The 15492-nt window shown below is 47.4% G+C and overlaps 1 long non-coding RNA gene across 2 annotated transcripts; it reads left to right on the forward strand.

Moving 5' to 3' along the window:
* The first annotated feature begins 2626 nt into the window (after positions 1 to 2626).
* Positions 2627 to 12900, forward strand: LOC136312860 (uncharacterized). 2 transcript variants are annotated; one of them, XR_010727069.1, is made up of 6 exons: positions 2627 to 2789; positions 2961 to 3038; positions 8093 to 8150; positions 9053 to 9154; positions 10838 to 12115; positions 12220 to 12900. It is a non-coding gene; the product is annotated as an uncharacterized lncRNA (long non-coding RNA). The 2 variants fall into 2 exon arrangements; XR_010727070.1 differs by lacking the exon at positions 10838 to 12115.
* Positions 12901 to 15492: the final 2592 nt, after the last annotated feature.

A 15492-nucleotide genomic window follows, 5' to 3' on the forward strand; every position in this document is an offset into this window, starting at 1 on the left:
AGCCATTTGGAAGCATTTAGCTGCAAATAACAAAGCACAGCCCTGTGAGCTAAAGGGGGCTGTATTGTTTCACAGTGGGAAGCCCAGAGGGAGGGCAACTCCAGGCAGAGAACGGCACTCCCCCATCAGACCATCTCCATGCCTCCCACAGAGAGAAAATGTGTTTTTGCCTTCCCCTTGTTTTCCCAAAGGTATTCCTACCCACAGCCTGTGCCTCAAACAACCCTTGGCAAAGCATAGGCCTCATGTGACAAGCTGCGCCCTGAGATTCTCATCTTTCGATTGTCACAGCTTGGAGGGGGTTGGGGTGCTTCTGGCTTCTGGTGGGTGAGACCAACGATACTGTCAAACATCCTGCAATCCACGGACAGATGGCCCCACCACAAAGAATTCTGCTCCAAAGGTTAACAGTGCCCAGGTGCAGAAACCCTAGCTTAACCTATTCATGATTCAACCTGTGCCTGGGATGAGGCCTCCTCTAATAGCTGCTGGACCCTCCGAGGAGGGGAGATGAAGAACAAGACCAGACTCTATCAGAAAGGAAAAGGGTGGCTATTGAATGGACAACCTACAGCGCCTGTCCCAGACCTCTTTCATACAGGTTCTGGATGATGAATTGTAGCAGTAGAGAGAGTTAAACAGGAATTAGCTGATTGTCACCTTTGTGTGCACATTAGAGTCTCCTTGGGAACATTTCAAAACCTCACAGGAGGTAGTACCCAGACCCTGCCTCCGGATTCCTGCAGGCGGGCCCAGGCGGGGTTGTTTTAAGCTTGCATGCACATCAGGGTTGGAAACTCGTTCCAGAGGACTGTCTACAGCTGCTCCTCAGTGATGTGATCCACCAAGCAAATCAGATGGGGTTCTGCCAGCCTGTCAACCCAGCTGACACTCCCGACTTACACAGTCGAAACAGGCACACCTTATCTGGCATTCAGTTCAACCTATGCGTCGTTTTTTGCTTTAACAACTAGATGGTGCCACCGCTGCTCTAAGAAAAGGATGTCTGATTCCCTGGCAGGTGATGTCTTGTTAGCCAAATTCAACTTCAAGTTTACGTCCCCTCTGCGATGGCTGGTCCTGCCCTGAGCAGGGCGTGAGGTGCCTCCACCTGCATTGTCTCATTAACGTCTCAGAACCCTGAGGGCCAGCGACATCAGAAAATCTTCCAGGTGGAATTTTTCTCCTTCTATTCAGCCTTCAAAAGATCCATTCCCAAAACCATTTACCTCTTGCCTTTCATAGGTCTTTAGAAGCTGCCATCCAAACCCAGTGAGTATTTCCAGAAATAAACTTTAAATATTAAATATCTTAACACTCAAGGCCTGTCATACAGAAGAAAGTGCCGTTAACATTGATGCGCAGTGGATAATCATTAGAGAGTAGTCATTTCCAGGCATTTAAGTAACATGATTGTTTCTTTTAATGATACATTCTCCTGGGAATATGAGAAGGCAATTTGGCTGATTCTGCTCCCAAATCTCATTGACACAAAGGATGAGTCCAAATTATTTGTGGAACAGCAGCCTGAGATTGGCCTGGTCCACAGACTGCAAAGCTGGAAAGGCTGCAATGCAATGTTATCAAAGAAATCAGTCTCCCCCCTTCACAGGCCAGTCTCCCCCCTTCACAGGCAGACATCTCTGGCATGAGCCAAACTCAGATGTTCCTCAGAGCCTGAGTTCCTTAGGCCCAGAATGACTCTTAAATATTCTGGAGAAACCGGCTATCAAATGTATGCCATCTTGCTAGCAGAAATTTAAGAAAGACCTCAGCCTCAGGGCCTGGGAGCCCTCATCGCTACGGCCAGACCTTCCGTCAGAACTGTTTCGTCTGAGAGGTTGATTATATGAAACACGCATGTGTGCCAGCATCTTCCTACAGAACTACCGTAAGGTTCTTTAGCGGGTCAATCTCATTCTCTCAAGTGCAGACAAGGTTCTGTGACCCAACCTTGTCTTCCCCATAATGACAAGCAGTCCTTGTAGGGCCTTTCTGACACAGCTAAGCCAGGATCTCTGGAACCACTGGCTCAGAACATTTCCCTCACCGTGAACTCTGCCAGAAATTCCTTGGGTTTATTGAAGTTCATCTGTATTCCAGGAGAGTTCTGAACAAGATTTGCTAGTAATGCTTTAAGAAGTTAGTGTTTGGCAAGTCAAAACTTGGAGAATCTCTTTTTGTACTAAAGAGTACAATAAACTGGGTAAGAATTCTTGGAAATGAAATTGATGTGGTAATTTGTCTGCTTTATGCCCTATTTAACACCATTGAAATGCTAAGCGTTTGCTTCCGTGGGAACTAACAACTGTCCTCTTTTGGATGTCATAACTCCCTCCTTACGTGACCGTGTGTTTGGTGTTGGTTCTGACAGGTTTGCAATGGCATCTAGCCAGAATCACTAAAGCTCTAACAAGACCCATTCTTTGGCAGTCCAATGATATCTGAGAACAGGTATGTATGTGGTCTGCCTTGGGTTTAAACAAAACCTCTATAGAGAGAGGGTTTTTTTTTTTCCTCAGAGGAAAAAAAAAAAATCTATTCCAGGAACATCATTTGTTCAACCGAACCCCAGTAAGGCAGTGGGGTCTTAAAATGCGGTCTCGGGCGGGTGCAGCAGCAGCACCTGGGAGCTGGTTAGAACCGCAGACGCCCAGGCCCGCCCAGCCCTACGGAGGCAGAGGCCCTGGTGTGGCCCCAAGCCTGAGTTTTCGCACACCCTCCAGGGGATTCTGTCTCAAGTGTGAGACCCAGGGCTTTAGCTCTCAACTTTGGTTGTCAGACTATAGGTAAGAAGCACCCCCTCCTCCGAGGGGGGGGGGCTTAATTAACGCGCAGATTCACAGGCTCTTCTTTTCATCTCCTGATACAGCACGTGTGCTTGGGGGGGGGGGGAGGGGCATGTTTTCAATCAATGCCCCTGTCTGTTACTGTTATATAATATATTATTTCTTACGCAGGAAAACCCTGCATAAAGAAGTGAGAGAGCATGGAAGAGATTCTCCTGCTGGATCACTCAGGCCTGGGCCAGTCCTAAGGTAATTTAACAGGAATTGATTCTTAATAACCCAGAACAACCCGCGCTAGGAAAGGAGCGTGACCTTCCCAGCCCTGTGCAATGAAGACTTCGCCCTCCAGCCCAAGGAATTGAGCTTGAAGAGCCCTCACTCCACAAAGATCTGAATCACTTTAAATCAATTTGCTTCTTATTAAAATGTACTTCAATAAAAAATAATTTTAACTTTTTTTTTTTTTTTCACCTCCTTCCAGAGCAGAGGAAGGACGGAGCTCATTTTGACCCTGATTAATTTCAACTCTTAAGCCACAAAAGGATATCCAATTATTTAAAACTTCCTGAGTGTTTCAGTTGATTAAAAAGGTTTTAAAAGAGCATGGTAAATATTTTACCAGATGGATAAGTTATTCGATAAGAATTTATTAAAAACTAGTAACTTATTAGTTCTTTTAGATTTATTTTCATGAAAGTGCATTTTTTTCATCTGGGCGCAATTTTCTGTCCCCATAGCAGGTTAAACTATAAGTTGATAATTCTGTTATACGTAAGTTTATTGAAATATAATTTAACTTGTGAAATTAACAAAATATTACTAATAAGAAAAGGCACTATAAAATTACATTTCTAAAGAACATTTGGTGGACTTTTAGCATGGTTTTATGTACTTAAAAAGAAATCATGTTTGATGTCTTAAAAAAAGAACAAGTTCCTCATTTATCTTTTGAGTCACCCATCCTAAAGAAAATAACTAATGCGTGACTTTTCCTTCTTATTGGTAGAAAGGAAAGCATTTAAAGTTTAAGCCCAAAATCAAGGCATTGAGCTCAAACATTTATGGTCAAATATTTTATTTTAATAATAAAAAAATTAGAATGCTTTCACTTTCAAGCAATGACTACAAATGGCTTAAACAGTAAGGCTATTTAATGACCACATAAAAGGCGAAGTGCAGAGGAAGGCAGCTCTGGGCATGCTTAATTTATCAAGTCTTCCTCCGTCCAGACTCCAGGCTGGCTGCTCTGTGTGTCTTGCCTTTCCCCTCACCCTGCTACATGTATCTGAGCATCGCATCTGGGCAACAACCCAGCACCACTCCCTAAATCCTTTCTCCCTGTCCACCTGTTATGGGTTGAGTTGTGTTCCCCAAAAATACGTTGAAGTCCTAACCCCTGGTACCAGTGAATATAAACTTTTCTGGAAACAGTCTTTACAGAAGTAATCAAGTTAAAATGAGGTCGTGCTGGATTACGATGGGTCCTAATCTAGTGAGTGGGGTCGTTTAAAGAAGAGGAAGAGACATCAAAGCCAACTGACACAGGGGGAGCAAGCACCACGTGACAACAGAGGCTGCGACTGCAGTGATGGGTCTATAAGCCAAGGAACACCAAGAATTGCTCACAGCACAGAGGCTGGGAGAAAGGCACACACTGGTTCTCCCTCACAGCCTCTAAAAAGGAGCCAACCCTGCCCTCACCTTGACTTTGGACCTTCAGCCTCCAGAACTGTGAGAAAACACATTTCTGTTTTCTTGGCCCCCTAGTTTGTGGTCTCTAGTTATGGCAGTTTTAGGAATTAATACAGTCTCCATTACAGAGGCTGGAAAAGCTAAGTGCACCTTTTCAGCTTCTGACTCCTACCCACTGGTCTCCATAGACATTTTTCACATTTTGGAAAGTGCTTAGAGCGTCCAGTTCCTCATCTATGTGTCCTTAGCTCCCTGCCTCTCCAACCATTAGGGGCCCAGTTTGTCCTTGTTTTGGGGAAGCAGCGAGCTTCTGCACAGTCACCTCTCTCCCTTCATCCTGACAGCCACTCTCGAACTCACCTTGGTCTGTGCTTGGGATCTGTCATTTGTCCCGGAAGCTCTGACCACCCCTCTCTTTTCCCAGTCCTCATTAATTCCTTCGGACTTTCTCAGGGTGACTGGCTTAGCATTTGACAACTGGCTTTTTATGAAAAAAGTCATCACCGGTATATCAAGGGTTGATTTGATTTGGAGAAATTAGGATTTTTTTTTTTCATAAGTAAATTGGGAATTAAATTAGGTCTAAAATTCATTTGAGGCATCTGACAACTTGTTTGCGAGAAGTAATTGCTCCGGTGCCAGCAACTTTAGTAATCAAAAAGAAGCTGAAGAAAATTGAGCATTGCGAAAAGGAGAGAGACATAATAAACTTGAATTAAGAGTTCATTCTTCCAAACATTTATTTCTGAAGTCTTTCAACCATATAGCAAAACTGGAAGAATTTCCCCAGTGAGCACCTACATATGTACCACCCAGATTGGCCACTGGCACGTGATGACTATGTAACAGAATGAGATACTATAATCAGTCCTTCAGACTCCACCTTGCTCCAACCAGCCCCATCCTCATAACACGCCAGTTAGCAACTTCTGCTCAGTCCTGCACACAGGTGTGCTAATGATTAAAGGGACCTTACCTGTACCCTAGGAATTACTGAAACAACCTCCTTGCTCAAGACTACCTCCCCCAGGAGACAAAGAAGGTATGTAAAAAATAATGATTGTTTATCAAAAGATTTACAGAAACCTTGTGATAGGGACCACGGCAACCGGAATTTGTTGGCTGAAAACGAAAGACCTTTCACCATTTCCCCTGGACCCTTGCTGACATCCAGATGTCCGCTGTCAGCAGTCACCTTCTGACCTCAAACCCCTCCCATTTCCCCCCTTTCCTGGACATCAAAGAATCATGAATTCTATACTTTCTCAAAATGGTTCTTTGGGATACTAGCCTGCCATCGTCTCGGCTTTCTGAGGAAAGTTGCTGTCCTTGCCCCAACTCCTTGTCACTTGACTTATCGGCTATGGCACTGTGAACAATTCAAGCTTTCACTTGATGATAATTGCATTTGCTCGATCATATCTCTATGCGCTTTCCATTGGAGAGTCAATTATTTAATTAGATGACTGACAAATTGCTCTGGGGACTCTCACATGGAAAGTGCAAAGCAGACTCTGAGCCTTACTTTCCAAGTTCAGCAGCTCAGGATAGAAGTCCTTCATCCCTGAGCCCCCGTGACCTTGTGATTTATAGTAAGTGATATATATTTGGTTTTCCTCCCCATTTCTGGCACAGAGATCCTAAAATCTTTGGAATTTCCTAAGTGATAAGAGCTGTAAAGGTGTCTTTTTTTTTTTTCCTGTATTTTTCTGAAGCCGGAAATGGGGAGAGACAGTCAGACAGACTCCCGCATGCGCCCGACCGGGATCCACCTGGCACGCCCACCAGGGGGCACACTCTGCCCACCAGGGGGCGATGCTCTGCCCCTCCGGGGCGTCGCTCTGTTGCGACCAGAGCCACTCTAGCGCCTGGGGCAGAGGCCGAGGAGCCATCCCCAGCGCCCGGGCCATCTTTGCTCCAGTGGAGGGGAAGAGAGAGACAGAGAGGAAGGAGAGGAGGAGGGGTGGAGAAGCAGATGGGCGCTTCTCCTGTGTGCCCTGGCCGGGAATCGAACCCCAGACTTCTGCACGCCAGGCCAACGCTCTACCACTGAGCCAACCGGCCAGGGCCAAGGTGTCTTGATATCCATAACCAACCCCTTGAAACCACACCTCAGCTGATGTTAATAAGGTAACCTTTGAGAAGCACCTAAGTGGGGCCAGTTGCCAGTCCCACAAGTGTTCAAGCAGGGGTTGATCAGCCCGAGGGAGTTTTGCCACCTCTGTGGTGGCTCTTGCCATCATGGTCAATGGCCACCGGCTGTTCCAAATGGCACCCAACTCTCTCAGGTGCCAATCTCCTCAAGAAGAAAGAGTTTTCCTGAGCTGGGCCAATGCATTCTGCTAAGACCATGGTTGGGATGAATCCACTCATCAAAGTACTGGAATTAAGAATGGGGCAAAATGTTGCCCAACTAGAATTGGCTGCTATTTCCAGTCAAAGAGTGAATATCAGTTCAGAGAGATGCACCTAATTTCCAAGTCTTTCTCAGTCTCTGATTAGTGCATGAGCACATGGCAGTGCCACATGTGTATAGTCTATGTAAAGCAGCGGGTGGGCCTGGCTGGTTGGCTCAGTGGTAGAGTGTTAGCCTGGTATGTGGATATCCTAGCTCCTATTCCCCTATTCCTGGTCAGAGCACACAGAACTGCCCATCTGCTTCTCCACCCCTCCCCCTCTTACCTCTCTCTCTCTCTCTCTCTCTCTCTCTCTCTCTCTCTCTCTTCCCATCCTGCAGCCATGGCTCGATTGGAGCAAGTTGGCCCTGGACTCTGAAGATGGCTCCATGGCTTCTGCCTCAGGCACTAAGAAGAGCTCGGTTGCTGAGCAATGGAGCAACACTCCAGATGGGCAGAGCTTCAGCCCCCAATGGGCTTGCCAGGTGGATCCCAGTTGGGGAGCATGTGGGAGTCTATCTCTCTGCCTCCCCTCCTCTCACTGAATAAAATAATTAAATTTAATTTAATTTAATTTTTTTTTAAATACACGTGCTTTCCCTCAGGGCAGACGGCAGATTGAGGATTGCCCACCTGCCACTGTGAGGGTTCATTTATGCTTTTCATTCACCTGCTGTGGTGAGAAGCGGCTTTCCCCTGCCTGTTTGCTTGCCCACCGTTGAAAGACTCTATTAAACAGGAATGGCCCAACACTTTCTGGCTCTGTAGTTTCTCTACCATCTGCCTGAATCCAATGTGGAGCTTCCCGGCCTCAGCCACCGGTATTACAGTCTCTCTCCCTCCTCCCCACTTGAACGTTCTCGGTACAGCACCCCAGGTAACTCCCCCCATTGAGCTCCTACTCTGACACAAGCATGGGACCCAAAGATAAATCTCTGGTTCACAACTCAGTTTAATTCTCACCCTGAGTCTTTAGTGAATTCATGACTCTAGAAAGTGGGAGGACATTTACGAAACACCCACTGAATGTGCCAGGAACTATGCCAGGACCTCTAACTAAGGTGCTCCATACTGGCTACTCATTAGAATCACCTGGAAAACTTTTATACACAGCAATGCTGGGGCCCAACCCACAGGAATTCTGGTTTTATTGCTCCCAACATATTGCCAAGGGCATCAGTAATTTTTCCCCAAATTATTTCTTCCTTCCTGCAGGTGTATACAGCCAGGTGAAGAATCCCTGCAGTAGGAAACGACATGCTTCGTCCTGCAGGTAATGGAGAGCCACCTTGGGGGCCGAACAGGGAGAAGACAGGTGTGCATTTTAGAAATAGCTCTGGGGGAGGCAAGACCACATAGGGTGTGGGAAGAGCTCTGGTTTGAAGCCCAACTCTAACAGCAGGACTGGCCACAGAATTTTCGGGGGGACCCTGCAAAATAAAATGTGGGTCCTTTGTTCAGAAACTACTAAAGCTGAGGGGAGTGCAGGGGGTGGGGGATACGTTGGGGGGAGGGTGTCTGAGTGGAAAGCCCTGGGCATAGATCACATGCCCGTAAAGCCAGCCCGGTTTTATTGCTCAGGATCTTGGATCTTGGGAAAGTGTTTTGACTGCCCTAAGATCCTGACTCATATATACAAAGGAATTTGCAGTGTTTGCTTCTAGGGCTATTGTGCAGACCACAATAAGGCCATGAATGTGCAATGCTTAGGGCAGGGCTTGCAAACCCATTTAGTGAGTGAAGGGAAAAAGAAAGAGAGAAGAAAGGAAAGGAGGTAGATTGGCCACTCGGTTTGAGTGGTGGTCCCATCTCCACCTGCAAATTGAAAGATGAAAGCTGTCTACATTGCCTGGCGTCTTGCCCCACCTAAGAGCTGCCCCCAGACCTCTAGCTGTGGCCAGCAGAGGACAGCTTTGAGTGACTAGGGCGCAGGTGTCAGGAAAGCCCCCAAACTCAAGGGAATCCTTTGCAAGAAGGTATGGCGAGAAGCTACTCCTAATTCTCAAAACTAAAGCAAACAAAGCTGCAAGAAATAATCCCAACCAGTGACCTTCATGAGACTAAGACATTAGATTAAAGCAAATGACTCATGACCCACATGCAATAAAAAAGCACCATGAAGTAATCACTTACATGAGACCTATAACCCAATTCCTCCCGTTCCTCTATCCCCAGGATGAGGAACTTCAGAGCCTTGTCTGGCTTTCCCAAGGAAGCACTTACTGAGCACATCCCCATACAGTATTCCATTTCATACTCACAATGACCTGGAGAGAGGTAAGAATTTTTATATATTCATTTGTTTCTAAACAGAAGAAACTTCCAGAGCTATTTCTAGGACATGCTGGCTCCCTTCCACCCCAGGGCCTTTGCATGTGCCATTTCTTTAGCTAGAAATTCTATTCTTCTATTCTACTCCTTACTTGGTTGACATACACATATTTCCATCTCAGTCCAGTCATCACATTACCAAGGAGACTTTTTCAAATCTTGCAGGCCTTGCCAGGATCTTGTTTATTGCTTTCATATCAAACTGTGGTTACATTTCTGGGCTTCTATCATGATGTTATACATGTATACCTGAGTGGTTATCTAAATAATGGCTTTCTCTCATTAGTCTGTAAGCAGCAAGGCAGGAACTCACCATTTGGCTCACCACTGACTCTCCAATATCCTAGACATTGCCTGACACATGCCCATAAATATGTATTTGTTGAATGAATGAATACAGTTGCCCAATATCACACCACTTACTAAGAGGCACAGCTAGCTAGTGTTCTTTACAGATCGCCTGATCCCTAACTCAGTCCACTTCCCACTTTATCTTGTTGCCAAATATGAACAAATGTCAGTTACAAATAGGATAAAGAAAATCATTTTTTTCTCTTTTAATGACAAAACTTTACTGTTACTATGTTATGTTTTCTCGAATTCATACAAAAAACAAGACTGCCCCTCAGAAACAAACCCTAGTTTCTACACTCTCTCTTCCTCGAAAACATTAATATATAAAAATATAATAAGTAGATGAACCAGGCAAAGAAGTTGTCAAAAGTCAGGGTTGGGAAGGAGCCAGCTATCGGATTCTATAGTCCCCAATGCACAAAGGATTCTACAGGCCATCTGACCCCTGTCACCACTGTAAAGGGGCGGGGAGGGGGGATGGAGGCACAGAGAGATTAAGTGACCTGCCCCAAACCACACAGCTGGCTAATCCAATATGAACCTCTTACTCCCAGACTCTTTGCAGCTTCTGTGTTTCTGCAGCCAAAGGCTCAAGATGCCTTTCTGGTAGTTCAAGAAGATACTGGCTTTGTTAAGCCCGTGCAGCTTCCTTCTTCCCAGTCCCAGGGAAAGACTACTGAGTGTCTATTATTGTCTTTTTGGGGCTTCTCCCAGAAGTGAACCCCAAGTTTCTGATGTCAGTATGTGGGAGGTGAAAGAAACACTTATCGGGAAGTTGGAAAGCAGCTAATGTAGGACAGGTGATTGAGCCAGCTGTACTTTGAGCACCTGGAGCTCAGTATCTCGGGGGCCCTCAAAAAGCCAGTCTAGGGCTGAGTTATCCCCCAAGGGTAAGGGCTGAAATATCCATCTACCAACTTCTGGCAGCCATTGCTTGAGCACTGCTGAGGACAGAGGGGTGGGTATGAAGTGGTGTTCACCGGCACTGGTGGCAACATAGGTTTCAGTGACAACAAATAGCTCTCAGGCAAAGGGCTGCAGATGCTGGCAATCAGATGTCAGGCTTATGTTTATTGAAATAGCAAAGATGGGGGATATGAAAAGGACATTGCAGTAAGTAGGACTGTGTTCCCCCAAAAGGCATGTTGAAGTCCTAACCTCCGGTACCTGAGTGTGGCCTTATTTGGAAATAGGGCCTTTGGAGATGTAATTAAGATAAAATGAGGTCATGCTGGTTTAGGGTGGCCCTAAATCCAATGACTGGGGTCCTTGTAGGAGGGAAATCTGGACAGATGCAAACATCCAGGGAGAAGCCCAGTGATGGCAGAGGCATGGATCGGAGCGATGCTGCTGTAAACCGAGGGAGGCCGATTGCCTCAGCCACCGGAAGCTGGAAGGCAGGATTCTCCCTTAGAGGTTCCAGAGGGAGCACGGCCCTGCTGATATCTTGATTGCAGATTTCTGGCCTCCAGGCTATGAGAGAATTCACCTCTGTCATCATAACCCCCCAGTTTGTGGCACTTGGTTGTGGTGGTCATGGTCCCAGCAAGCTGATACAGACCCTACAGCACAGCAGTGTCTGCTATCAGTGATTAAAATTCCCACGCAGTGCCCAGCACTTGAACAACACTAAGGGCACTGTCACACAATTAGCCAAGATTGTTATCCAGGTATGTCTGCCCCTCAAGGCCACAGGATAAGTTTCTCTCCTTTACTCCAACTGGCTGTCCCCACCCCCACCTTTGTCACTGAGGAAGCTGAGCTGATTGCCAGCACCCTCCTCAGCAGGGCAGAGGGTAGACAAAGTCTCCCATGGTAACCATTTAATGATTGCACTGCAGTGAGGCAGAGGCCTTTATAATACTCAGCACTCCATTAAAGGGACTAGAGATGGGGGCTGGGACCTTTGTAATGAAGATAAGGGGAAGGTCAGGGAAGAGCCAAATGACAGAGCCAACTACTGAGTGGTCCCTGTGCTAAAAATAAAAGCCTCTGGGACCTGGGCCATCCCTGCCAGACCACCCGCCCCCCAACTCCCCCTGACCCCCGCTGCCTCTCCTCAGCCAGTGTTACTTGGTTGGGGGGCACAAGCATAGGAAAGAGGCTGCTCTGAACCCGCCTTTCACAGTGTGGTAAAGATGCACTGCTCCTGGCCGTACTGGGCCATCAACATCAACATCAACATCAGCAAGAAGCAGCGGGAGCTCAGCCTATTGCGAAAGGGAGAGCAGGCCTAGCCAGGTGCAGCTGCTCCCTCTGATGGGCAGAGTCAAATTGTACTTTAGGATAAGGGATACTGGCATGTTTTTAGAACCTCCATCTCTGCAGATGCCAGAATTCCCAGGGAGGCAACAGCAGGCTGGGGAAGTGGGAAAGCGAGGGGCACGGGGATCCTTATCTTGACACCCACAAACGATGGAAGTTTGGGCACTGCTCTGATGGGTTGGTCCTGGCCCCGGGATTCTGGAGGAATGTGTGCTCAGGGACAGCGAAGAGGCAGCAGCAGGGGGATTACAATGTCTACCTACGTGGAGGCAGAGGGAAGAATGCCCGGTGAGTTCATGTGTTTATTTTGTACATTTCTTTATTGTTCAGATTTTATCATGGGTATGATCATGCATGACTTCTAGAATCATTTTTTCTTCCCCAACACGCAGGATGGCTCATGTGCCCAACTTTGCTGCTGTGCTCCTGTGGTAATGGGGTGCAGCGGTGAGCAGGGAGAGGCCTGCTAACCAGGTATTAGTACCAGTTTCACGGAATGACGGAGAAATCCTATCTTGAAGATGCACCTGGTCAGTTCTCTGCTCTGCAGCAGCACGGCCAGGGGATGGCAGCGCCATGCTAGAAGGGCAGTCCAAGTTCACAGACACCACAAACAACAGTAAATAGCTGCGCCACTAGCTTAGCGCCCAGTCTTCCTTCCCTGTGTGTACTCAGGTCTCAGGGTCAGAACCACAGCCCCAGACTAGGACTCGCAGATGGGTGCCCCACGAGGGTCGGACCACGTGGCTTCCTTTGGCCAATGGGGAGCAAGCCAAGGACACGTGAGCGGAGCTTGCCCTGCGGATGTGACGCATGAACCAGGCCTGACACACACATATGCGCTGTTAGGGCGGTGAGAGGACTGTGCCCAGGCAGCACATTGGTCTCGCCACAGTGCCACAGTGTGGCCATGCGTCCTTCCAACATGCGGCGTGCACGCAGCAGGAAGCTTTCAGTGCTGTGTCCATCGACAGCCATGCAGATGAGCCTGTTTCCCTTAAGGTGAGTTAGTCTGTTTGGCAGCATTTACTGCCCAGAGATCCTGGCTAATGCGATAACGCTGAGAAGTCACTGTGGCTGGTGCAAAAGCTATCCTAGGGCTGCCCCTTTCCCTGGTGATGCTGGCAGAGCCCTCACTGGACCCATTACCCCCCCCCCCACACACACACACACACACACATATACTCACGCACCCATTCTCCAAAGCAGAAGGTGTCGGTCTGTGCGGCCGGAGCAGGCCAAGCAAGACCTTTGTCAGGTATTGGTAACTGGGGGAGAGGACGAGCTCGATTTCTCCTTCTCTGAAATACCGAGCTATAGGGAGGACAAAGGCTTGGGAGAGCTCTGCAGCCACCTCGCTGCTTTGCAGGAAGTCTACCAACAATGAAGACTGAGGTGTTCATTTTATTCAGTAGGATCGGTGTTCAGGGCGCAGGACTACGAACCTTTCAGGACATACAAACCTACTGCAGACCTGGAAGAAAATGGTATTCCTGCCAAAATACAAAAAGGAAATGATAAAGACCCAACACATGTTTAAATACATATCTGCAAAATATGTCATTATGTCAACTTTATTAATGGTTATGGTGAACGGTTTATAGCATGCCATTAGATTTGAGAGTAAGTTGCAAGTTTTGTTTTCTCACGTCACAAAAATTCCCAGGTATGGGGTGCTGAGATCTCGTAACCAACAATTAATTGAGTGGCTTATAGTGAAATAGCTCAGGAAGGCTCTAGTGTTGAGTATCAGACCCCTTTGGAGCCCAAACAGAGGGGGGTGTTTTTCTCATCTAATAAGCCTGGAGAGGCAGCTTCCTCATGTATATATGCTTGAAGACAGTCATATATCCATTCCTGAACCAAACACTGGTACAAAGTATGAGGCTGGCTTTATTTATGGAACTAAACACTCTGTGTCAGACATCATTCTAAGCACTTCACAGTACTAACTCAGTCCTCTTACGGCCCTGTAAGGCGGGTATAATTATTATCCACACTTCACGTGAGGAAGCTCTGGCACAGAGAGGTTAGGTTAGTTGGTCAAGGTTGCACCACTTGTAAGTGGCAAAGCTGGGGTTTTAGTCCAAACCTTCTTACCCCACAATTTCCATTCGCATTCTATTGCCCGTTGATGTTATACATGCAGGCAAGTCCTGGGGCCAGGGGTAGGAGCAGCTTCTCCTGCTGGGTGACTGCTTCGAGGGTGGACAGTGCTGGAGTACAACTGAACGCCCTTAGGAAGAGAGCAGACCGCCCTGCCAGCGGCCCCTCCTCTCTCCCTCACTCCCACCCCTTCTTCCTCTCCTACCCCCCCCCACATGTGGTTGCATAAAGTGGACAATTGAAAATTCATTCATTGTTCATTTCCCACTCTCATCATCCCTTCTGCTCTTTCTCCGACTCTCTGCTTCTCACTCTTTAGTTCGTATTATACAATGACTTTTGCAATGTCAGGCATAAATAGATTATGAGAAGAAAATCTTTTGTTTAAACAGAAATTTTAATTTTCCAAAAGGTGGTGAACAAACACTACAGAATGCATTCATCAGCAGATCTTGTTTGCGTAAAATCATGCTTCAGTTTCTTTCTATGAGCACAAAATAGTAGCTCTGATGTCCTTGCCAAAAGCCTCGTTGTGTCAAAGGACTAGTCTCACCCTGTCAATTTGTGTTGCTCAGAAGATGCTGCGATTTCCCACCCAGGTAGGAAGACACGTCAAATGGGACCAGCTGGATGGTAGGCGTGGCCATGGGTGCTGAGTAGTTCTATCTTCCCTTTCTACTGCAATGGGCTATACCCCTCAAATAGAAGCGTTTTCAGGGTTTAGGATAAATTAAAAATTGCCTTCAACAAGGAGAGAAATGCCCACAGCATGGGGCCAGGAGGACCAAGCCCCTGGCTTGGAAGAGCTCTCCGTGACCATTTTTTGCTATGGTCAAAAGCAGAAGGTTCTTTTCAGCAGCTCTTACCAGCAACTTCAGCATCTCCTTACATTGCAGGCCAAAGAAGGTCTTCAGTGACATGCTTCAGGGTGGATGTCACTGAAGTGACCACAGCCATGTAAGCAAAACAGGCCTCAGGAAAGTGAGGGTGGGCAGTGTTCCCATCAGCAGGGCTGTATAACACGTCATCTCAAACCCTAACAGCCTTAACACAACCACTTTTTGTAATGCTCCTAGATTCTTTGGGTCGGGACAGTGGCAGGGTACAGCAGGAAGGGTGTGTTGCTGCTCCGTGATGCCTGGGGCCTCTGCTGGGAAGGTGCAGAGGCTTAAGGCATAATCTGGCGGTTGGCTGGGACTTGAGCTGCAACTGTCAAAGGAGCACTGTACATGGCTTCTCCGTGTGGCCTGGGCTTCCCTGAAGAGGTGGCCCACATCCACAGCTGCCGCATCCCAAGATCCATTGCCATGTCTGCACCACGGTTATGCTTTGCCATGGGCTGTGCCCAGCCAAGGACGGAGCATGGCAGAAATACTGAGCCTGTCCTGTTCTTGAAGGATGTAGGACTTTCTGATGGGTGACCCTGGCACCTGTAACTCCCCAACAGCTCTGCCAAGCTTTCCTCAGAACTGCACCACAGGCGAGCAAAGCTGCTCATTCCTTAGCTCGGGCTGCACAGAGTGCCTCCCTCCCAGAGACTCCAGAATGGAAGCAGGGAG

This window comes from Saccopteryx bilineata, chromosome 9 (assembly GCF_036850765.1).
Source record: "Saccopteryx bilineata isolate mSacBil1 chromosome 9, mSacBil1_pri_phased_curated, whole genome shotgun sequence".
In the NCBI taxonomy this organism is placed as follows: Eukaryota; Metazoa; Chordata; class Mammalia; order Chiroptera; family Emballonuridae; genus Saccopteryx; species Saccopteryx bilineata.